Source organism: Culex quinquefasciatus, chromosome 3 (assembly GCF_015732765.1).
Source record: "Culex quinquefasciatus strain JHB chromosome 3, VPISU_Cqui_1.0_pri_paternal, whole genome shotgun sequence".
Lineage (NCBI taxonomy): Eukaryota > Metazoa > Arthropoda > Insecta > Diptera > Culicidae > Culex > Culex quinquefasciatus.
Genome location: NC_051863.1, coordinates 23,272,288 through 23,295,974, shown reverse-complemented (window position 1 = coordinate 23,295,974; position 23,687 = coordinate 23,272,288). Strand labels below are relative to the sequence as shown.

At 35.1% G+C, this 23,687-nt stretch overlaps 1 protein-coding gene across 2 annotated transcripts in view; it reads right to left on the bottom strand.

Annotated features, from left to right (window-relative positions):
• Positions 1 to 15,215, bottom strand: part of LOC6039322 (ataxin-2 homolog) — a 122,718-nt gene extending 107,503 nt beyond the window's left edge. For both annotated transcript variants that reach the window (XM_038263298.1, XM_038263299.1), the window contains exon 1: positions 14,721 to 15,215. The gene's annotated coding sequence lies outside the window, so the exon portion shown is untranslated. The remainder of the gene's footprint in view (positions 1 to 14,720) is intronic.
• Positions 15,216 to 23,687: the final 8,472 nt, after the last annotated feature.

Here is a 23,687-nt window from a genome sequence, read left to right as displayed (position 1 = left end):
ATATGCTAAGCAAACGACCAATTTTAGAACAAATCTCTGAGGATGGTGGGGCAACTGCGTCATATTATCCCACCCTGTGTGCGCTAGTAATTTGTAATGTTCAGTTGAACGGAAATCCAAATCAAATCCAAATTATTTGATTTTTAAACCTAAACATATTGCAAACAAGCTACGCACTTTTCATCGTGATCCTTTTCTTAAGCATTTTTATATGGAGTTCTGCGTTCCTTCCGGACCGACCAATAAAAAAAAATAAATATTATCAATGTTGCAAAGTTTGAACTGGAAGACATTCAAATACATCATCAAGGGCGAATTTTCAAAAAGAAATGAAATTTTGTAGTAATATTTTTAAGATCATCGAAATTCCCTGACCCAGCTTAAAATTCCCTGACTTTCCCTGACTTTTCCAGGTCAAATAAAATTCCCTGACAATTCCAGGTTTTCCCTGACTTTTCCAGAAATCGACACCATGTATAAGCACTGACGCAAGATGTTCTCCAAGATCTTCGACTCACAAGTGTGTATGTGTAAACGAGGGTGTAAACACAGCCCTGCAGTTCAACACACACTCGAGGTTTTGTTTTCGCGATCCCCCAAGCGGAAAATTAATACCTCGAGACGCAATTTATCCATCAGTCATGCGGGTGATCCAAGTTCCGACGACACACACTTACACAAGCCATCAACGCCAGTTTGTCGCGGTGAATAAATTTGTGAGTGTTTGTGTGTGTTTGGAAGATCCACCTTTATGGAAGTATAAACAATCGCACCGCGATGATGAAGCAATCTGTAGACTTTTATGCGAAATCGTTTAGTAGCACCGGACTACTCATTGCTCTATAGTATAAAGCAATCCAATTACCTTGGGTAACCCCTAATGTGGCCACCCGAGGGTTGTTTTGGGTTGATGGGTGCCAGTGATTAGGCGAGTAGTTCCTGCTATAATTAATTGAGCGTAGACAGGGCAGCCAGTATGGATGGTCCCATGAACGAATTAGCATTAAGCGCAGGTATATTAGAATAGCGATTAATTACAACTTAAAGATGTGAGGGAGTCAGCGTTAGTAAGGCATGAGCGGGATGAAATCATAACAGTCGTTTGACCTACACGTTGATCTTTTTCAAATTTCATACCAAATAACTTTTAGTCAATCTTTCGATAGCGTCCTGGAGAAGGCTTATTCGAACAGTCTATGCATCCATTTCTTTAATGGCCAGGCCTACTACGTAGAATTAACCGCATAGATGATTTTCTCCAAAGTCGATTGATAAAATCTTCGTATATATCTCGTAAAACATCACCATAAATCGGAAATCTACCAAAGCTCAGCAAATCTAAAACAACGTCCAGCACGCCACCATTATGACGTTCCCAGTCCGCACTCAGGAAAAACATGCCAACTCGGCTGTCCGCAACCTTCCCGGGTTGAAAACATCCACTTCACGTTCATGTCCACCGCACGTCCGTGTTGTAACCTAGCCGCCCCTTAGTTTTGCTCCAATTTCGAACCCCCGACCAAAGCCAAATCGGAGGAAACCAACTGTCGGACGCCACTAAACTCTCGACACATGTGTATAGTACGAGGCCGACGACGACGAGACGGTATGGTACTACTTTTCTACACATTTCTCTTCCTCTCTGGTTTGTTTTTGTTCGATTTGTTCTTTTTTTTGTGCTAGAAACGACGACCGCCAAAATCACAAAAAAACGCAATTTTTTTATGCAATGCTATAATACAAAGTAATGACGAACATCCAAGTAGCATTCAACTTGCATGCAATAAATAAATCAAAAACAACAAATTCTGTACTTCCCTCGTCGTTTGGGTGTATCCAAATCGAATAAAACTATTCTATCTTTTTACAACGTTTTCACGCCAGAACTGTTTCAATTGGGTTTGGCTCTGCAGATTTTGCTCTTTCTTTCCTTTTGTTGTTTCCACCGTCGTCGAATGTCCGGAAAGACCTTGCGACGAGTAATGCCTGGCGTCGTCGGTGAGGTCCTCAACTAGAGAGAGAGAGTACCAAGAAGAACAAATCTCGCAAACGGGACAGACTGGAAACTGGAGCGATTTTCATCGTAATTAAGCGAAATGAGAGCGAAATTTGACCAGGTTTTTGTTTTGTTTGCCTCGCTGAATGGAGTTCTTTAACAGATCAGATTCAAGAGGAAAGGTACAACTTGGACAAGGTTATGTTTTTCAGCATGCTGCACTTCCTTCCGTTTTGTTTCCGTTCTCAGTGAAGAATAGTTGAAAACCTTGTATTTACGAAATAATTATTTTTGTAAAAATACTGAATAATTCTTAAGAATAAAATTATGGGGGCTGTTCCAAACAAAATCGGAATAAAATTATATGGACAAACCTTATGTTAATTTTTAATAAAAAGCACTGATTTCGAGTTAAAGCAATTTTTATGTTGAAATGTACAGCAATTTGTTATCTACACAGCAAAATAATGTGTCAATTTGGAAGGTGTAATTTTGGCAGGATGAATATTATCTCTTTTATGATGTAATTTTACCTGAATTTTATACTGCAAAAGTAACATTACACCAGAAAAGTGGTAAAATTACACATTTTCTGAAGTAAAATTACACATTTTTTCTTACATAAAAGATGTACTCATATTCAGATGAAATATTATCATGATTTTTTTTTTACTGTGTAAGCTTCCACTACTGCCTTTTTCGGCCGCAAATAGTTATCAAAGTTTATGTCGAAATATTGTGTTAAAAATCTATCTTATCGTAACTATCTATCGTAATATATTTAAATGTGATTAAAAAGAGTAAATTATGTCAAAATTTTCATCAAATATTTTTTTTAAATTTTAATGAAATTGGAGAAATAAATTTCAAAAAATCCTTCAGCAACTATTTATCATTAAGATTGCACATTTTTTAAAAAATAACTTACAAACTTTAACAAAATTTGTGTCACCTTATTCCAGAATATATTTAAAAATAATTAAAACAAATTTATTTAAATACAACTATAAAATTTTCATTATATTTGTGAAATCACGATAGCTGAGGCACGAAAGTTGCAATGAAAAGCAGATGAATAATATTTTTTGTTTTGATTTTCTGGAATTGATTTGAGGCTTTTTTGTACAAAACTGTTTAATTTTTTTTTGTTGTCTTATGCTTTATGGATTGAAATTTGAATTTAAAAAAACATGTATTTCTCATATGGCCCGCAGGCTCATGTGAGCTTCAAATTTGGCCCGCCATTCAAAAACTTTGAGCACCCCTGATTTAGCATATTTCGGCTGGATATAAAATATTTTGAATTTTAAAAAAATTCCAATGTACAGCACCGCAAAAACTTTATTTTTGGCAAGAAAATAAATTTTCGTCAATACTTAGGTATTTTGGAATCTAATGATTGCAAAACAACTAAACAGGTTTATAATGCATTTTTTAACACTTTTATCATTCCGATGTTAAAACCGTGGCTCGTTTTTTTTAATTAGTACTTTTTTATTCCGAATTCGCATCCAATAACGAATCTTGTTTTTTTTCTCCGGAGGAAAATTAAATATTTTCCATAAATCTTTACTTTAAAAAATCTAAACTTTGCGCAAAAAAAAAGTCCGTCGTACCTATAGCTCACAAATGGCCATTTTATCCAATAAAACATATAGAATAAAAAAAACGAATATTTGCAAAGCACCTCGCAAAGCACTTATATTTGGGCCCCTCCATTTTTTTAGTTTTGAATCTAACAAATCTCCAGATCTCAAACAAATATTTCATGAAAGAAAACACACACTTTTAAAAAAGTTGTATGGAACAGCTGAGAAAATTTCCTATAATTCGTCTTTGAAAATTTTATTAATCCGACTGGTGTAAGCTGAAATTTAGCATCCTGAAGATTTAAATTTGTGAAAAATGAGACGAAAATGCCTCAAAAATTATAGGATTTTTGTTGCTAAAACATTAATTTGCGTTAAAATGTTCTGTTTCTTCCATGAACCGGCATCAGTAATAACATTTGGTTTGAAGGTTGAGATTGGATCACACAAATTTCAGCTATTTTGTATGACCCAACTGACAGGTCAAAAAACAAAATTTTTATATGTCTTTTTAGCTAACTTTTTTTTCCAATTTTTTGTTTATACCAAAAGTTAAGAGCACTTTAAATAGAATCATGATTTTTTCAGCTAAAATCTAAGAATTTAAAACTTTTACATAGCATATTTTTTGCTGAAAAACGAAAATAACACCAAGAGCAATTGTCATAGCTGACTTAAGAAGTATATTGACATTTGATTGCCATTTTTCAAGAGATTATTAGAAAAAAAAATCTTATTTCCAACGCGTTTTCTATTTTAGTTCAAATCAGGACAATTTTAACTCTTAAAATAAAGCTGTACAGGTAAGTTAAAAAAAAACACTTCTACAAGAAAAAGTTACAAAAATATCTTTATTTTGGAAAATTCTTTTTTTTATTTGTTATTTTTTTATGTTTTCCTTGTCAGCAATCAAATACAGCAAAAAATGCGATGGTAAAATTTCATGCAAAAGCATGCACATCACCTTCGTCAAAAAATACACTCAATATTACACACTGCATGTACAATTGTTGGAAACACAAAAAAAGGTTCAACCGACGGGATTCAAACCCAGCACCTACAGTAAAAACCGGCGCCTTAGCCCGCTCGGATAAATGCATATATCAGCTTTGGTCAGCAATTTTGGACAGGTAGGTTTCCCATACTGATCGGCTATATATTTCAGGTTGTAATATTACATACAATTTCATAAAATAATGCAAACATTATTTTACACCCTGGCCTTTTACAGGCAGCTGGATTATTTTTTATTTATTTATTTATTTTTTTTTTTTGCTGTGAAGGTTATTAAAAAAAATCAGGGTTAAGTAACCATTACCTTGAAAACAGTGCACTGTATCGAAATGTCTGTAAAGACTGATTTTTTTCTTTTTTAAACAAGTATGATTTTTTTTAAATTTGCATAATTGATAGCCCTTGCTGGATCATAACTCAACATTTATCCTCTAAAATATAAAAATACCTAAATTTTTCAAAGATAATATTTGTTTGTATTTTTTGTGTGTTGATTTTTTGTAATTTTTTACAGTGTACACCTATTATTGTCTTTACACCAGATTGATCAGAAAATTCGCTCTCAAGATTTAGCTGTTAAATTTGTATGGACGAATCAATGACGTAAATTGGTTTCTTTGGTCATATAGAAATCCCTTACAAAGATTACGGCAAATAAAAAAAAATAGATGATAAAAATCCAAAAATGGCTGATTTTTGGAAGAATGGCTTATATGAGGAAATGATTTCTTTTTCAACTGAAATCTCAGAATTCCAAGAATTTCGGAGATTTTGGATTTTTTTTTCTGTAGAGGATAAGCTTTTCATTTTTTTTTTTCAAATAACCATCAAATAACATACCGCAATGAAAGAATTTTGCGTTGCACCTGGAGTGCTGAAGTGTTCCCGTTGAGTCGAGCAAAAAAACAAACACAAACTGTTGGCAATGAGTGAATTTGAAAATCTGCACCTGCCCTGCTTGCCTGTTTATTCAATGAGCTGTTGCAGGTCGTTCCTGGTGAAATATAAGTTTATTGGGTTGGAATTTCAAGATCATGAAAAAATAGTAAGATTTGAGAATTTTCTGATAATTTTCGAGAAATTTAGTTTTTGTTTTTTTAAAGAAATTTGGTATCAAATATGAATCTTTTTGCGGTATCAAATTACAGGTAATATAAGGCCTATTGATACTAATTTTTCGCAACCTCACAACTTACTGACCATAACCCTAAACGGTCCCCTTCGCGCAGCACCGATTACGGAGGTCACCGCGAGGCTCGTTAACACGTGCCCCACACAAAGCGAGCCCTTCTCCGTTGACCAGAAGATCCATACCCTCGCCAACCTTGGCAGCGTAGTTTGACCCAAACGGGCGTTCACTTCACTACGATTGCAACTTCAGAGGTTCACGGAGGTTCCTCCTTCTCTTCTTCTAGTGGCGGGTGGGGTCATTCGTAGGATCCCCCCCCTCTCGGTCGCAGATCTCACAAGTGGAAATCGTAACGAATCGTAAATCCGATTACCATCTGCAGCAGCGCAGCTACGCTGCGAGGTGACCTCAGCGAATATCTCACGACCCAGCCGACGACGACGCGGAAGGTTCACACAGCCGCAGGCCGGGAGTATCTATTACAACCGTGGAGTTCCTTTGTGCTTCTTACAGAGTTGGTGGTGGTGGTGGCGATGATCCACTTGACTTTCTGAACCAAAAGGTAGTAGATGCAACAGCGGCAACGCGAAGAAAAGCGAAATCAGGTCAGCTCTAGATATTGCCGCAGTTGGCAACTCCGACCGTCGTCGTCGGCGTCATCGCGCGCGCGAGCTGCATTACTAATTCGGTATAGATCTGGGCAGACTAACTTCACTTGACAGTGTCTGTAGTTAGTAGCAGCAGCAACTCCAGCTAAACTCGCTGACGGTTTGTATATGTGTGTGAGAGGATGGTTGATGAGTAACCTCGTTGTCATCGCTGGAGCGCGAAGAAGAATTGCGCTGGGGCTTTGTTTCCCAACCAACCAACTCTCTGGTATTGCTGGTTCGGAGCTGCAGCTGCTGTCAGGTCGAATAGTGATGAATACAGCCCGACTACGACGACAAAATGCAGATGCAGACGCGGTGACGACCCGGGTGATCTGATTTTTGGACTCTCTTTGTTGATATGTTTTACTGAGTACTGGTTCTGATGAGATACTCTTCAGTGCGAGGTTTTATCGCTACTACACCTTATCAAAGATCTGAAACTAACAATAATTTTCCATAATTTCACTGCCGGCCAGCGAATCTTATTAAAGAATATTTTCCCTGTTCAAATGCGGACTGGATTTCGTCATGTTATGTGATGACAAGCAAAGGGATTTGGAAGACGGGAAGTGTTGATGCTCCACTTTTTTAAGGGGATAAGGGAAAATCTCCACGGTATCACCAAGTTGGAGTTTAACGACATTTTCCGTATTCAAATCGATGACCAACTCATCAAAATCTTATTTTCCCTTCTTCCATAAGATAAATCTTCTAAAATTGAAGTACTCGAACCCCACCTCAACCATCCAGGGCTCCAAACAAGGTGCGAGCGTTTGTTTACCCTCTCAACTTCACTCCGACTTCGTTCGCGCCCGGTGAAAACGACCCCGTCACGCCCTTGTTGTAAGTCTGTGACTTGCAACATTTCAGGTTTTTCGAAAACCACTCCACATTTATACCTCCGTCCGGACTCCACTCTGTTTCTCTCCTGAATAATTCACCGACGCGTCATCGTTGGCGAAATCCCTCGCCTCCCTCTGAAGGTTTCTCCTCTCTTAGGGGTCAGCCCCCAATCACAACAACCGAGTCGAGCGGGGCAATTGCGCACCAAATTTCGCGCTCTCTTTCCTGGAAACCTTATATTTTAGTGGCTGTGTGCGGGAAGGCCACCACTTCAATTGGGGGTAATTTGCTAATTAGGGGTCCAGCACTCCCTCCTAGCTCGGGTCGGTGTGGAGGTTTCACAAATCTCAAGGTGTACGAGGTCCCGCGGTTACGACCTACGGTCGTAATTATTCTATAAATCTATTAGAGCGGTCAATTAGATGGACCAACAATACCAGATAGATACTGCGCGGTGTTGATTTCCAGCCGTTTAGTTGCTCGGGATTGCTTCCTTGTCTGTTACGCTCTTTTGGGGTTGATTAGGGAGGTGGAAACAAGGAACTGATAACTTGCGGTTTAGGCCGGCTACGAAATTATGGAAAAATGTAATCTTTATCATACTTGGTTTGTTCTGAATCAGCCTAAACTATTCCAGTGCATTTGAGTGATGTTAGCCCTCGCGCTAGAGCTCAGGACGGCTATGAAATTACGGAAAAATTGAATCTTTATCAGACTCGGTTCATGGTGATACAATCTGTCAGTGTTGAACATCAGGGTGATGTTAGCCCCCAAATTTCGATACTCTCTAAATCTTGCTGCTGAGCAAGTTCTCTACGGAATCGGTCTTTTTTCTTTAATTTTAATTTTTTGTATTTTTTTATCCGGCTGAAACTTTTTTGGTGCCTTCGGTATGCCCAAAGAAGCCATTTTGCATCATTAGTTCGTTCATATAATTTTCCATACAAATTTGGCAGCTGTCCATACAAAAATTCAAAAATCTGTATCTTTTGAAGGAATTTTTTGATCGATTTGGTATCTTCGGCAAAGTTGTAGGTATGGATATGGACTACACTGAAAAAAAAATTATACATGGTAAAAATAAAATGTGATTTTTAATTTCACTTTTTGTCACTAAAACTTGATTTGCAAAAAAAAAAACAATATTTTTATTTTTTTATTATTTTTTGATATGTTTTAGAGGACATCAAATGCCAACTTTTCAGAAATTCAGCAATTCCCCACGAAAACAGCATGGAAAAAAACAAAAGTGCTCGGATCGGGTTCAAAATTTTTCTGGGGGTTCCCTGGCCGAAATAATTAGACCCGTATTTTTTTATTTGGCCATTAGGGTGACCTATGCCGTGTTAGGGTGGTCTGAAAATGGCATTTTTTTCGATTTTCGAAAAAAACACTTTTTTTAAATCATAACTCCTCGCCATTTCAACCGATTTCAACTGTCTTACACGCAAATGAAAGGTGATAAGTTGGCCTTTCAATGAAAAATAGTAAAAAGTTTGGAAAATCTAGCCTAACATATGAAAAGTGCGTATGAAACTGTAAAATGCCGTTTTGACGGTGTCTGGACCAAAGAGCCTATGTCTGGAAATATTTTTATCGGATTCCCCGGACATTTTTACATAACATACTAAAAAATGGGAGGAGTTCATTAACAGGATTCCCAGATATGATTTTTTGAAAATAAAATCCGTGTTTTTCGACGCGCCACGCGCAAAAACCGGAAATTGACGAAATCGGAAAAAAATAAACTTTTTTCACTAAAACAGCGATAACTTTAAAATTTCAGAGATGACCTGTACACGTCTGGGTACCAAAAGTTGCGTCTTTTAATTACGAAAATTTTGGTACCCAAACATCTATAGGTCATCGCTGAAATTTTAAAGTTATCGCAGTTTTAGTGAAAAAAGTTGATATTTTGCCGATTTCGTCATTTTCCGGTTTTTGTGCGCGGCGCGTCGAAAAACACGGATTTTATTTTCAAAAAATCATATCTCGAAATCCTGTTAATTAACTCCTCCCATTTTTTAGTATGTTATGTAAAAATATCCGGGAAATCCGATAAAAATATTTCCAGACATAGGCTCATTGGTCCAGACACCGTCAAAACGGCATTTTACAGTTTCATACGCACTTTTCATATGTTAGGCTAGATTTTCCAAACTTTTTACTATTTTCCATTGAAAGGCCAACTTATCACCTTTCATTTGCGTGTAAGACAGTTGAAATCGGTTGAAATGGCGAGGAGTTATGATTTTTCGAAAAAAGTGGTTTTTGCGAAAATCGAAGAAAATTGCCATTTTTCAGACCACCCTAACACGGCATAGGTCACCCTAATGGCCAAACAAAAAAATACGGGTCTAATTATTTCGGCCAGGGAACCCCAAGAAAAATTTTGAACCCGATCCGAACACTTTTGTTTTTTTTCCATGCTGTTTTCGTGGGGAATTGCTGAATTTCCAGAATGGGCAAAAAATCTTTGACCGAGTTATGGTTTTTTGAATCAATACATTTTTTTTTTTTTTCAAAAAATCGAAATATTGGTCGCAATTTTTTTTCAACTTGAGTTTTCCATGTAAAATAAAAATCCATGTAAGTACGCTTCTTTTTTCAGCCGGATTAAAAAATACAAAAAAAAATCGAATGACCGAAATCTCAGAGAATTGGTCTGCTTCGACCAGCATCCAGAAACTTCAAGATTCCACCTCCTTCCTACCAGCTCCTCCAACCTGTCAGTTGAACCGCGGGGTTAAGCTCTCGGAATCGGTAGCTCGTGCCGAGAGAAGGGGTCGACCCCGAAGAGCGGCAGCCGCCGCCGCCGAGCAAGATGATGATCGATTTGATGGAAGGAATCATTAGAAGAGAAATCGATCGGTAGCGCACGATTAAATGGTGGCTAATTGCGAAGGATGAACAGCCGCCGCAACAGCTGATGTTCGAGACGATGATGAGCGATCGGTTGTCTGATCTTGGACGGTTTCTTTTGGCACTTCCTTGCGAGATCTCGGAAGAGTCGTAGGGAAAGGCGTGTGCGGACCTTCGATTTTTGCGATGTTTTTGAGGATCATGAAGCGTGACATAATCCGTGGTTTTGAAGTGGTTACGGTAGCCAATTTGAATGCGATGTCAATAAATCTGAAAGTCGTGGTCAGTTTAATGGTAATCGAATCGTTTGTGATATCATTGTCATAAATCTTGACGCAGTTGAGATTCGTTCGAGGGAACTCCTCCAAGTGTGAATGACTCAGACAGAGACTCTCATGGGGGACAGTCACTTTTATGTATGTATTAATATTATGATCCAGCGACGATACTTTATGGCAGCTATGTTTACGATAGCTCCCAGGAATCCGGAACTCGGCTTTGATTTACGGCCTGCGTAGTGTGGTTCAAGTGTGACATCTTGATGAGTCGGCTAGAACCAGCTGCAGAAACGGCCAATCATCGCGTCAGTCTCTAAATTGCTCTCTTCAAAGGTGGCGCCGGTTCGGCTCCCACGTGGGCAACTATTAACACTACATCGAATCCCACGCCAGTCAGCCAGCCAGAGCTGTTAGCAACAGGTTTCCAAAGGTGGCGCACACCTTTCCAATGGTAGTTTAGCCCGAACGCACTTCTAAACAAGTTGAGCTTGCACTGTTGAAAATAGTTTTGTTCAAAGCGAATTTCAACTCCGAGTTTTGCCAGACCAGACTAATTCGAGCAATGAAGGTTCAATTAAACTGTTTCCTTTCTGGCTGCCTCGATGAAGGCTTACTTCCTTGATGATTCGGTGACATAGGGTAATTTGACGTTTGTTGAACAAATTTTAGTTGTTTTTGATAAGATGTTTTTAACAATATTTACTTTTCTGAAAAATCAACAAAAATTCTTCAACAGCAAAAATATTGAAAATGACCCCTAGCTTTCAATTTACATGATGACAAGGGGCTGCTCACGCAAACAGCTTGTTTCTATCGTTTGTTTTCCGTTTTTTTGTGTCGTTGTCGATGTCGTTTATCGTGAGTGGAAGTACCTACAACTCACGGTCAACTAATTTTCAGTGCATTTGATGTGCACCTTTCAGTACTGCATTTTGACGACGGCTTTGGGCTCGAATTTAAGTTGGGGTTGAACAAGTGTGGCGAAGATTTGTTGTTGTTTGTATCAAACGATTGTGTTTTTCCTTTGATTTTTTTTTGTTTTGTTTTCACCAGGTTTGGCAAATAGAGTAGAGGAATTGCCAGTAAGTCATGTGAAGATTGACGAAATCAGCCAGGGCCAGGATCATAAAAACATTGTATTACGTCTTATTTTATTAATTTTAAAACATCTCCATGAAATTATGAATGGCTTTAAAAGATGAATTAAAAAATGCACTACTGAAATAATGACAGAAGATTAATGCAGAACAATAAAAAAAAGAAAAACAACCAAAAAATACTTAAAACCAATTCCAAGCTTCTGGCATTCAAACTTCAACGAAAATAAGACAGTTTGCATTGAAAAAACTCTTTACGATTAAGTTTAATATGTTGTAATTTGACGAAATATGTACTAAATAATAATTATGTTTTAGTTATCAAACTGATTTCAAAACGATCATACAAAGCTTTGGTGATGTCCAGGGTGGGCACTCCAAACTCATATTAGCCCTTTTGAAATGTAATGCTGAATTTTGATTTTTTTTTTAATATATTAGAATATCACAGCAATTTAACTTTTTTTATCATTTAAAATCGGACAAATAGTTGCCGAGATATCGTCAGTAGAAAAATTAAAGCTAGTCAGAAAACACTTCGGCGTCGACGTGCTATCATGTCGCACCCGCCATTTCGACGTTCCGAGAAAAACGCGTTTTAATGTTTTACCTTGAATAAACAAAAAACGAAAGCACACAATGTAAACAATAACAAACACATTTTGTTTGGCTGACCATCATGTGCATTGTCCCGAAGTTTGGTTGCTGGAGTCCCGAGTTATAATTACAAATGTTTACAGTAGTCTAACTTGTACGTGCGTCAAACGCATCCTGACCTGAAATCCCTTTGCCCTTTGTCGCACTTACATCAATTTTCAGGGAGTGACAAGATAGCACGACAAGATTGAAACTACTTTCATATGAAAAGTGACAAAAATTTTCGGAGCTTTTTTGGTTTTCATTGAATATCTCAGGATTGAAATCGAATTTTGGGAATCTGTGAAGGTCAAAAGATGAGGCATTGTGAGATGCACAAGATGGCGTTCTTAACTCAATTTGGCCCAAAATGCACTTACGACAAGTTAGCACGACGGCGACGACTTGACATTTTTTTCAGATTTTTATTGTTTGCAAAAATTTGTCTCAGAAATTATTTGACCAATTTTCAAAGTCAAAAAAAGAAAGATGTAGAGAATTTTATCGCCAATTAAATAAAAAAAATCAGAAATCGATGTACAATGTTTCAAAGTACATTAACCACTAATTAAAAAAAAAACATTAAAAATATATTATTTCGACTGGACCCTTAAATGGCTATAACACGAGTACGTTCAATCGAAAATTAAAAAAAACTTTTTGTTTGCAATTGGACTCCGAGGTCCGAGCAGTAACTTACAATACAGACCACAACATACTTGAGGGCCGTTAAAGGGGATGGTTTGCTTTTTTTCGATTGCAAATTTGAATAATTACTCTTTTAAATGAGTTTAGATATTTTTAAGAGCACATTTAAGTATTTTTTTAAAATCATGAGGTTTTTAAAGATTCTTCGTGATTAATTTTTGTTCATAATTCTCTGTTAATCAAAAGTTGTCTTTTTGTGGAAAAAAGCTAGCAGAAAAATTTGTTAATCTTTTTTTAGAGTGTAACAATTTTTTTTCAGAAAAGACCTACAACATTGCTGAAGACAGATTTCGAATATTTACAAACCATTTTTGTATATACAAAAATGGTAAAATTTATTCCTGAAATATTTCAGCTAAACATTGTTACAACACACTTTTTTGAGAGTCTGTTACCCCCCCCCCCCTCGTCCCCCTCTGCGTGGACAATTGTCGATACAAAAAAATTACTTATTTTTGTATGTATCGTGGGTAGAGCTTGTCAAATGGACATTTTTATGCTTGCAAAACAAATTACGGTCAATTCTATCAAAAGATGTGGGCAAAACACGATTTAAAAATGATCATTTTCAAATTGAGATAAAATGAGTTAACCCTCTACTGCCCAATTTTTTTTTCGAAAATAACCCTAAAATTCGAAGCCACCCTAAAATTTTAACCACCCTAATGTCCACCATTCCAAAAGATGCCCCTATTGACCCTGATCATTTGCCACGAAGACACCAAAGCAGCCCTCCTCATTAAAATCTGCCCGAAATCAGGGAGTAAAAAAATATGTTTTCAAAAAACTTCAAAAAATATTTTTTTTTTCTAAAGAACTTCAAAAATTTAATGAAAATAGAATATTTTTAATATGTTTCCAGTCTCTTTTTTATCAGCAAAATGTCCATTCGACGAAACGACTTTCGGTGAAATGTCCCGCACCCGTATTAAGTTTGCTGAGCCTAAATAATCGCGATTATGAGCTCGAAAGGACGAAAATTTGAGCATCCCAAGCCGAGTACATTCTCCCTTTTATTGGCATAAACTTCAACAATGGGCAATAATTGCAAAGATCACAATAAGGTTTCCTAACATAATCAACATAAAATTACTAGTATTTCATACATGTTCTAACATCACTTTTTCTTACAAAACATACCCTCACGCGTGACTTACAAGTTGACCACAAGTAGAGAGCCATTTAGCCGGCGATTACGAACCAAATAGTGGCCACATTCCTGACTCGACATCCCATTAGTACAACACGCAACCGATCACGATCGTCATCCGGTTGCCTTGCCTTGCCTTGCCAGCTGGCCGGCTAGCTTAGTTTAGTCACAATAAAAATTCTTCCTTTCTACTCCGACAATAAACAAGCCAACCGCGTGAGATGACAAAATCACAAACAAAACAGACATTCCTCGCGCGGCTATAGTAAGCAACAACAGACCAGCAACACTGCTAAAACAACAATAAACATTAGCTACAGCTAAATCCGTTCCGATATAAAATTACATCTCATCATCCTGTTTGGCTTAGTGATGTAAGGAACTTGGCTTAGTCTGAGTCACTTTAGTCTGCGACTAAATAAAGCAATCAATTGCAACAACAACAAGAACAACAACATCAACATCAACGTAGAATCTCGATCACTTCTTCATCACATCGAAACACCCACAACAACTAACCTTCGTAGATCTTGGTATAGGCACAACCTCCACCGCTACCTCCTCCTCCTCCAATACAGGCCGACTCCGGCAGCTGGCAGAACCGGAGGAAGTACATGGCGTAGCCGGTCTAGACTACGTAATATCCGAAATTTACCCAAACACGATCGCCAGCATCCTCTCACTTCAACCTAGCTTCGAGATTCATCCAACGCGTTTCAGACGTCACGAAAATATTTTTAAAACGCGTTTATTTTGACCATCACTCACTTTGGCTTCCAAGCTTTCTTCTTTGCAGCAGAACTTCACGATTTCAAAATGACCACTCTTCCCTTTGGACACACGGTAATTTCCGCAATCACTGCAACTCTTCAACACAAACTTTCTTCACCACACATCGGTGATTACACTGTCAGCAGTCACAGCATCTCTACGCGGTCGTCGCCTGACCCCAGCGATCCTCGAAATGCCAAAAATCCGGTTTCTTCGGCTGCGACTCCCCGCTGGAATTTCTCCCTCCGGTTATCCGTAATCGATCTGTCACTCATCAATGCAATGGAGGATCGCGATCTTCAGCAACACTCGCTCGTCGAAATTCTGGAACAGTCGTCCAGAAATCACCACAACAACACCCACCCCCGCACCTCACGATCACTCGCGCGATCCTTACCGAAAAATCTCCATACGCGATCACTACACCGCGATCACCCTAAAACTACTTGACTCTTTCACTCGAGTGCTTTCGAACTCAACAACTACCAAAACAACACTGACTGCCGACGTTGACGATCGCGCACGATCGCGATCGGTCGGTTGTCGGTTGATGGCGCTGAGAGTCGTCGTCCAACAACTCTTTTCTACTTCTTGTGCGCGCGCTCTCTCTCAAACTCGCCGCGCGCTCAACTCTCTCTCAACTCTGCAACCCTGTCGGGTTGATGAGCGTCAACAACACTTCACCTGGAGAGTTGTTGTTGCGGGAGAGAGAGAGTTGTTTTTTTTTAGTGACGAATGCTAGAGGAACCACCACCAGCCTGGTGCAGGTCGAAATGGCAAATAAAAGGCAGCGATCGCGATCGCTGCTTTGGAAGGCGGGGTCACTCACGGGGGGAACTCACCGCGGAAGGATATCCCAACAGCGTTATTGTCAATGAATTGGTCGGGCTGATTAGTCACTCCTCTGCAGATATAGGGGGAGTAGTACATTGACCAATTTGATTGAGCTCGGCGTCGTCGACATCGGCGATCCGGCCTTTGTAGGTTGATTGAGCTTTATGGGAATCGTGATTTTTGCACTGTCAAGGCGGTTTGTTGACCGCAACGACCGGGTTGATTCATGGCGATAAGGTTACACCATACGAAACGTTGAGAATGATATCAGTTAGTGGGAATTTGCGTAATTAATAGTTTATACCGAAGTCAAAACGTATTTGTCATGATTTGCAAGACAAAATTACAAAAATTTACAAAAATAGGACAGTTTAAAAAATAGATGAATATCTGAAAGATCATTTCTTCATGATTAATTCAATAATTTAAAAAATTTAGTTCCAAGAATTTAAAAAAGTTTGAAATCTACAATTTAAAAAAAAGTAACTTAAAGTTTTTAACATTTTTATGATTTTTTTTTTTCAATTTATAATTCAGAAATTAAAGTTTTTGAGAATTCTTGAATATTTGAATCTAGATGTTTTAAAATTTCAGACATTCTATTATTTTATATTTTTTATATATTTCTGAAATAAGTGGATTTCAAAATGTAAAAGAACTTTAGTGTTTCGTAGCTCTAAAATTTGGAGGTTTTAAAATTAAAAAATTAGTAAAAAATAGATTTTAGAATTAAAGAGATTTTTGAGTTTTAAGAGTCTTAGCATTTTAAGAGTCCTAGAATTTAAAAATTTAAGTAGCTTAAAATTTGAAAATTTAAAATTCTAGGATTCAAGAATTTTAAAATTCAAAAAGCTTTAAATTAAAGAAATTGAAAATCGTACACTTTAGAATTTTTAACTAAAAGTTTATTAGAATTTCAGCATAGAATTTTCAAATTTAAGAATTAAAGAATTTTAAAATTTGGAGATTTCCAGAAAAAAAAGAGTTACATTTTTTAAAGTTAATTTTTCTCGGTCTGGGGTGGAATGGGCAAAAAATAAAAATAAATATAAAATTTCAAATTATGAGACATTTGAATGACATTTTGGGTTTAAAATGCATTTAAGACAGGCCTGGTTGTTTAACAATAATTAGTTTTAAAAACATTTCAGTGTTGTCCAAACATTTTTTTTTTCAGCAGAAAAAAACTTTTTGCGGAATTTTACCTTTAAAATTTCAACAAAACATAAACAAAAAATAATCGGGCCCAAACCCGCGAACTTTTATTTTGAATGCAAGAAAGTGCAATTTAAATGGTTGAATTTGACTTCTATTTTCATTAATTTTTTTAAGATGATTGATTTTTTTAATATTCTAAAGAAGGAAAAGGACAATAACAACTTTGAAAAATATTTGAAACAGTAAAACAAATATGAACTTAAATTTTTACTTTCAACCCTTTACTGCATATAGATAAAAAAAATATATATAAAAAATTGGGATTGGTTACTAAAAGATCGACAAATTTTACGTTACTAAATTGAAAACTTCCAACACAGTAAAAAAATATGTTGGAGGGTTGAAAAAAGTATACACACAAAAAAATATTTCCGAATGTTACATCATTAATGATGTAAGATTTTTGCACGTCGTTAATCATTTAAATTTAAATGCATTTTGATGTAAATTTGCAACAAATTATACGTAAAAACATTATTTTACGTGTGATTCAACCGTTTACGTTGAATCTCAAGTTTACATCCACTGAGTTTACATGAGATAAATTTTTCCGTGTCGAGTAAATTCACATATTTTTTTCTATGTAGTTGAACATTACCTCTTTTTCGACGTTAGTTTACGTCAATTTATGTGGAATGTGAAATAAAACATAATAAGTTGTAAATTAACATATTTTTCGGTAATATTACACATTTTTTCTTTGAAAAAATCTGGTAATATTCCCCTATGTCCCATAACGATTAATTATTTTTCAGAAAATCAATTTTCATAAATTTTTAATATTTTTTCAATTTAATTTATTGAACTTTTTTTTAATTGTTCTTAGGCCGATGCAAATATTAAAAAAAGTTTTTGTCCCTCGGCCCTGGCCGAGGTCAAGGGGGGGGCAAAAAAATAAAAAAATATAAAAATTTAAATAACAAGCCATAGTCTTCACATTTAAATGAAAAAAGTGTTTTAAAATGCATTTTACACTAGTTCAGTTGTTTTGCAATCATTAGTTTTCAAAAAATCTAAGATCTGACAAAAACAAAAATTGTATCGAAAAAAAAGGTTTTGCATCGAAAATTTTCAAAAAATCTTAAGATTTTTTAATAAACCCAAACATGCTTAAAATGATTTTAAACGCAGAAGAATGTATTTTAATTTGATTTCAGCTGGTTGCACTTGAATTTTCATTGAAATTTTGAAGTTTATTGTTAAAAATATTTTTTTTGCCCCCTGATTTTTCGGGCCAATTTTGAAGGGGGGGGGTGACAAAAACTTTTAAAAATATTTGTACCAGCCTTAACTATTCTCAAAGGAATTTTCCATTTCTATTTAACCAATGATGTTACCAACATTTCTGTGTGACCAACTTTCAACACGATATTGAGGTTTGTATAGAGAAATCGACGGTTTTTTTTTTCAAGAAAATGTTAAAAAATCAAGGATGCAAATTGAAGTGTTCGCGATATGTGAAATGACGTTTAGCTTTGCTCACTAAGGATAGACTATCAATTCTGGCAACACTGTTATGAGCAATAAAGTTAAATTCATAGACCCACAATCCAATGGGCCATCCACAAACCCGTGGAGATTTTCTCTTGTCCCCTTAAGAAGTGGTATATCAAAACATCCCTTCTGAACTGTAAATGTTGATCGAAATGAAACTCAGATCGTCTTTCCTGTTATCATTAGATAGGTATTTGAGGAATCTTTCTCATTGAAAAAAAAAAAAACAAAAAACAATTCAATGAACTGGCTAAACTGTTCTGAGATACGGCGGTTTCTGGCAACCTTGCTCTGAGGCATTTTAGGATTAAAATCATCAATCATCACCAAACAGTGAAAAGTTCAGTCGATATTTGAGATTAAGACTATATAATAAAACACAATTTTCTGTCGAATTACCTGAAAACCCCGTGTGACGTAAAGTTTTGTGGAATACAAAATTTTATAAACCATCTAAGAGTGATTCAATCGGCTTACCTGAAAGAAACATAAAAAAATAATCACATTAGATCAATGCATCGATTAAAACGGTAAAACAGAGCACAGAATGAACGTAATTAGCCTAATTGAACCATTGATTGCTCCAAGAACACCAAATTATCGCCCAATCTAACCTTACTTTGCGGAGATTCCTAGCATTCTTGGCATGTTCTTGAAGAGCCCAGTTCTGAGCTGAGAACACAGCTTCTCACTCTCTTGAGTCCGCGGCCCACGCTCAATTCTTGTGTTCTGTTATTTTCCTGAATTGCAACTTCTGCTGGTAAGGGGTTGGGGGGTCCGTTTCCTTATTTGAGCACCCATCCACCCAACAACCCCATCGCCCGATGACCTTTATGCTGTCTGTCAACAACTCTGGCTGACCCATTATTCTACGTGGAAGATTTTCCCAGAATGCCGCCACGCCGCGTGCGTTTCCGCAAAAGATTAGCCAATAAACAGCGATTTAGGAGACACGGTGAGAAATTTGGCAACTGAAGAGGGTATTGGACTATGACAAACAAGACAAAATGTATACAAGCTGACGTTTCTGCGAACAAACAACGCAGACAAACTGGCAAAATGTCAAAGTTTTTTTTTTATTTTTTTTTTTTTGCCATAGTCTTATACCTCCTTGAGATTCTAAAAAAGGACATTTTTAAAAGTTTAAAACTATAAACATTTTTGTTTAAAAAAAAGGATTAATTTTCAGAAGATTTTTAAAGTCAATTTTGTTACAGTGCAACCACCATCAAACCGATTTCGGGAGGATCTACGCCCGGTTGATTTCGTGGCGACCTTGACGTCCCGCAAAGTCTACAACGCCTCGGTGTGAGCGCGCTGAGGTTACGCCGCAAAGACTCTAGTTGTCAGCAAAGGTACGTGCAACAATGCGAGTGCCAACGGCTGTGGTCGGTTTCTGAGTGTTGAATTAAACGATGTATGAATTCCTTTCTAAAAGCCGGCACTCAATCAAAGGTGGGTGACCATTGATTTCTACTATTTCTACTCATTCTTTTTTTTTTCCATCTAATTAAAACCGTTTTAAACAACTACAAATTGCTCAACATTGACATTATCAAGCTAAAATAATGTTAAAATATTAAAAAATTTCTGGTGAAAAAATATTGAAAATCGAATTTAACAGATAAATTAAGCAATAAAAGCATACAATGTTTTGTGCCAACTCATCAACTCGGGTTGTTGCTAATCGAAACTCCGGACAATCGTGGGCAGATGCTCAACCAACTCTCATCCGGTCCACACATCACTTCAAACGCAAGATGAGGCGGGATTCCCAGAAGAACCTCTTCACAAGTTTCCAAAACCGCGCAAATCTGTGACATTCCCCGAAATCCGCGTGAGTAGATGACCCACACACACACACTCGCTCTCTCTCTCTCTCGCTCTCTCTCTCCATTCCAAACTTCCCACGGGTTATTAAACCGGTTCGAAAAAACTTCGTGACGTCACTCAGGCAGTATCATCCATCCCGTATAGATTCTCCGGCCTTGGTAATCTAGACACCGTAAGATTCGCGGACTCGATTCCACCAGATGATGCCGGCTTGAAAGATTACCCCCAAAGGAAAGAGAGTAAGTGTGTGTGAGAGAGAGAGAGAGAGAGTTGTAGAAAACTATTTCTTCCAGGCAGAAAGGAACGAACAAAAAAATCGCGAGAACTTTGGAATTTTAATTCATCGCGCGCTCTGTCTCCTTCACTCGCGATGTCAATTCCTTTTCCTCTCTCTCTCTCTCGGAGGTTTTGATTGTATTTTTGCTCATTTTTTTTTCTCTTCCATGCCATTTCCCGTGGGTTGATTTCTGCTGTTGTTATTTTCTTCACATCTTCGGTAAATTCTTTATCTAGAGACTCCAACTGGACTCTCGAGGAAAGTGCCATTCTGAGGAATTGCTTCTACGTTTGTGTTCAAGGGTTATTCAAACTTAAAAATTGAAAAAGATGAATGACCCAAAAAATAAAACTATAAAAAGAGCAAACACAAAAAAAACTTGATCAAGTTGATTAAGTCGAAGAATAGGTAATAAACATAAAAGATATAAAACAATACAAATAAGACAATTCCATAAGAAATCAAAACCATTTTTTAAATAATAAAGCAAACAAGTTTTCCTTTCAACTGTGAATTTCAACCCTCACAACAAGAATCCAATAAAATGGAGCACCGGCAAGGTAGTTTGTTGAACCTCTATCATCAAGTAGGCAACCTAGGCCCTGCCAATAATGTTGTGTTATTTACTCGGAGTTGTGGATGGAAATGCCGGTTCCACGGCCATGGTCATCTCCTGTCCACGGCAACGCGATCGTGCGCGGAATGTGTGACGTGATATGATTTGCTTTGTGAAGTTGTTAAGTTGAAGGGTAAGATTACATACATATTTACGATATTGAAATAAAATCAAATTTAAAATCTTTTTAAAATTTAAAAAAATGGTTAGGTTGTTAGGACAGTCCAGTTACAGGAGTCGTCACCCTGGAAGGGATATAGACCTGCTTCGGCAGAATCACTATTCGGCAGTTGGGCTCACAATCACATTTTTGTCATTTTTGTCATTTATGTAAATATTGTAATTATTGTAATTTATGTAATTATTGTAATTTTTGTCATATTTGTCATTTTTGTAATTTTTATAATTTTTATAATTTTTATAATTTTTATAATTTTTATAATTTTTATAATTTTTATAATTTTTGTAATTTTTGTAATTTTTGTAATTTTTGTAATTTTTGTAATTTTTGTAATTTTTGTAATTTTTGTAATTTTTGTAATTTTTGTAATTTTTGTAATTTTTGTAATTTTTGTAATTTTTGTAATTTTGTAATTTTGTAATTTTGTAATTTTTGTAATTTTGTAATTTTGTAATTTTGTAATTTTGTAATTTTGTAATTTTGTAATTTTTGTAATTTTGTAATTTTGTAATTTTGTAATTTTGTAATTTTTGTAATTTTGTAATTTTGTAATTTTGTAATTTTTGTAATTTTTGTAATTTTGTAATTTTGTAATTTTGTAATTTTTGTAATTTTGTAATTTTTGTAATTTTGTAATTTTTGTAATTTTGTAATTTTGTAATTTTTGTAATTTTGTAATTTTTGTAATTTTGTAATTTTGTAATTTTTGTAATTTTGTAATTTTTGTAATTTTTGTAATTTTGTAATTTTGTAATTTTGTAATTTTGTAATTTTGTAATTTTGTAATTTTGTAATTTTTGTAATTTTGTAATTTTGTAATTTTGTAATTTTGTAATTTTGTAATTTTGTAATTTTTGTAATTTTGTAATTTTGTAATTTTGTAATTTTGTAATTTTTGTAATTTTGTAATTTTTGTAATTTTTGTAATTTTGTAATTTTGTAATTTTGTAATTTTTGTAATTTTGTAATTTTGTAATTTTTGTAATTTTTGTAATTTTGTAATTTTGTAATTTTGTAATTTTTGTCATTTTGTCATTTTGTCATTTTGTCATTTTGTCATTTTGTCATTTTGTCATTTTTGTCATTTTTGTAATTTTGTCATTTTTGTCATTTTGTCATTTTGTCATTTTGTCATTTTTGTCATTTTTGTTTTTGTCATTTTTGTCATTTTGTCATTTTGTCATTTTGTCATTTTGTCATTTTTGTCATTTTTGTCATTTTGTCATTTTTGTCATTTTTGTCATTTTGTCATTTTTGTCATTTTGTCATTTTTGTCATTTTTGTCATTTTGTCATTTTTGTCATTTTGTCATTTTTGTCATTTTTGTCATTTTGTCATTTTGTCATTTTGTAATTTTGTAATTTTTGTAATTTTGTAATTTTTGTAATTTTGTAATTTTGTAATTTTTGTAATTTTGTAATTTTTTGTTTTTGTATTTTTGTAATTTTGTAATTTTTGTAATTTATGTAATTTTTGTAATTTTATAATTTTGTAATTTTTGTAATTTTGTAATTTTGTAATTTTGTAATTTATGTAATTTTTGTAATTTTGTAATTTTGTAATTTTGTAATTTTGTAATTTTTGTAATTTTGTAATTTTGTAATTTTTGTAATTTTGTAATTTTGTAATTTTGTAATTTTGTAATTTTGTAATTTTTGTAATTTTTGTAATTTTTGTAATTTTTGTAATTTTTGTAATTTTTGTAATTTTTGTAATTTTTGTAATTTTTGTAATTTTTGTTATTTTTGTCATTTTTGTCGTTTTTGTCATTTTTGTCGTTTTTGTCATTTTTGTTTTTGTTTTTTGGAATTTTCTGAGAGGTTTCGTGTCTTGGACAAAATTGTAGGTATTAATGAGGACTATTTGAAAGATACACGATACAGACAAATGCCTATTATTCAAAATTACCCTTTTTCCAATTAAATCAATTTCTTTTATATGGTTTAGTGGACAAAAAACAACGAAAAACAAAAAAAGATCATAACTCGGTGGCAAAATGTTAGTCCATACGTTTCTATGGCTGAAAAGTTGCGGGTTTTTGTCCTCTAAGTCTAATAAAAAATAAGAAAAAAAAAATAAAAATATGCGAGAAAAATTTTTTTTGGGAAAAAGAACTTATTGAAAAATCGCCATTTTTTTATCTTTTCTAAATAGTCCTCATCAATACCTACAACTTTGCCGAAAACACCAAATCGATTAGAAAATTCCATCACAAGTTACACATTTTCGAATATTTGTATGGATGAACCAATGACACAAAATGGCTTCTTTGGTCATACGGAAGGATCCCACAAAGTTTCAACCAAATCAAAATAAATAAATAAAATCCATTTCCGATTTTGGTAAATAATTGCTCGTTTGAAAATAACGATGGCTATTTTTTCGTCATAAGGTTGCCCAAAAAATAAGTGCTAAGCAAGATATTTTTCATCTAAACACGTTTCAATTTACCAAAATTTCACAAAATTACTTTTCGATTGCCAAAAAAAAAATGCAATTTTAGTCTGAAGT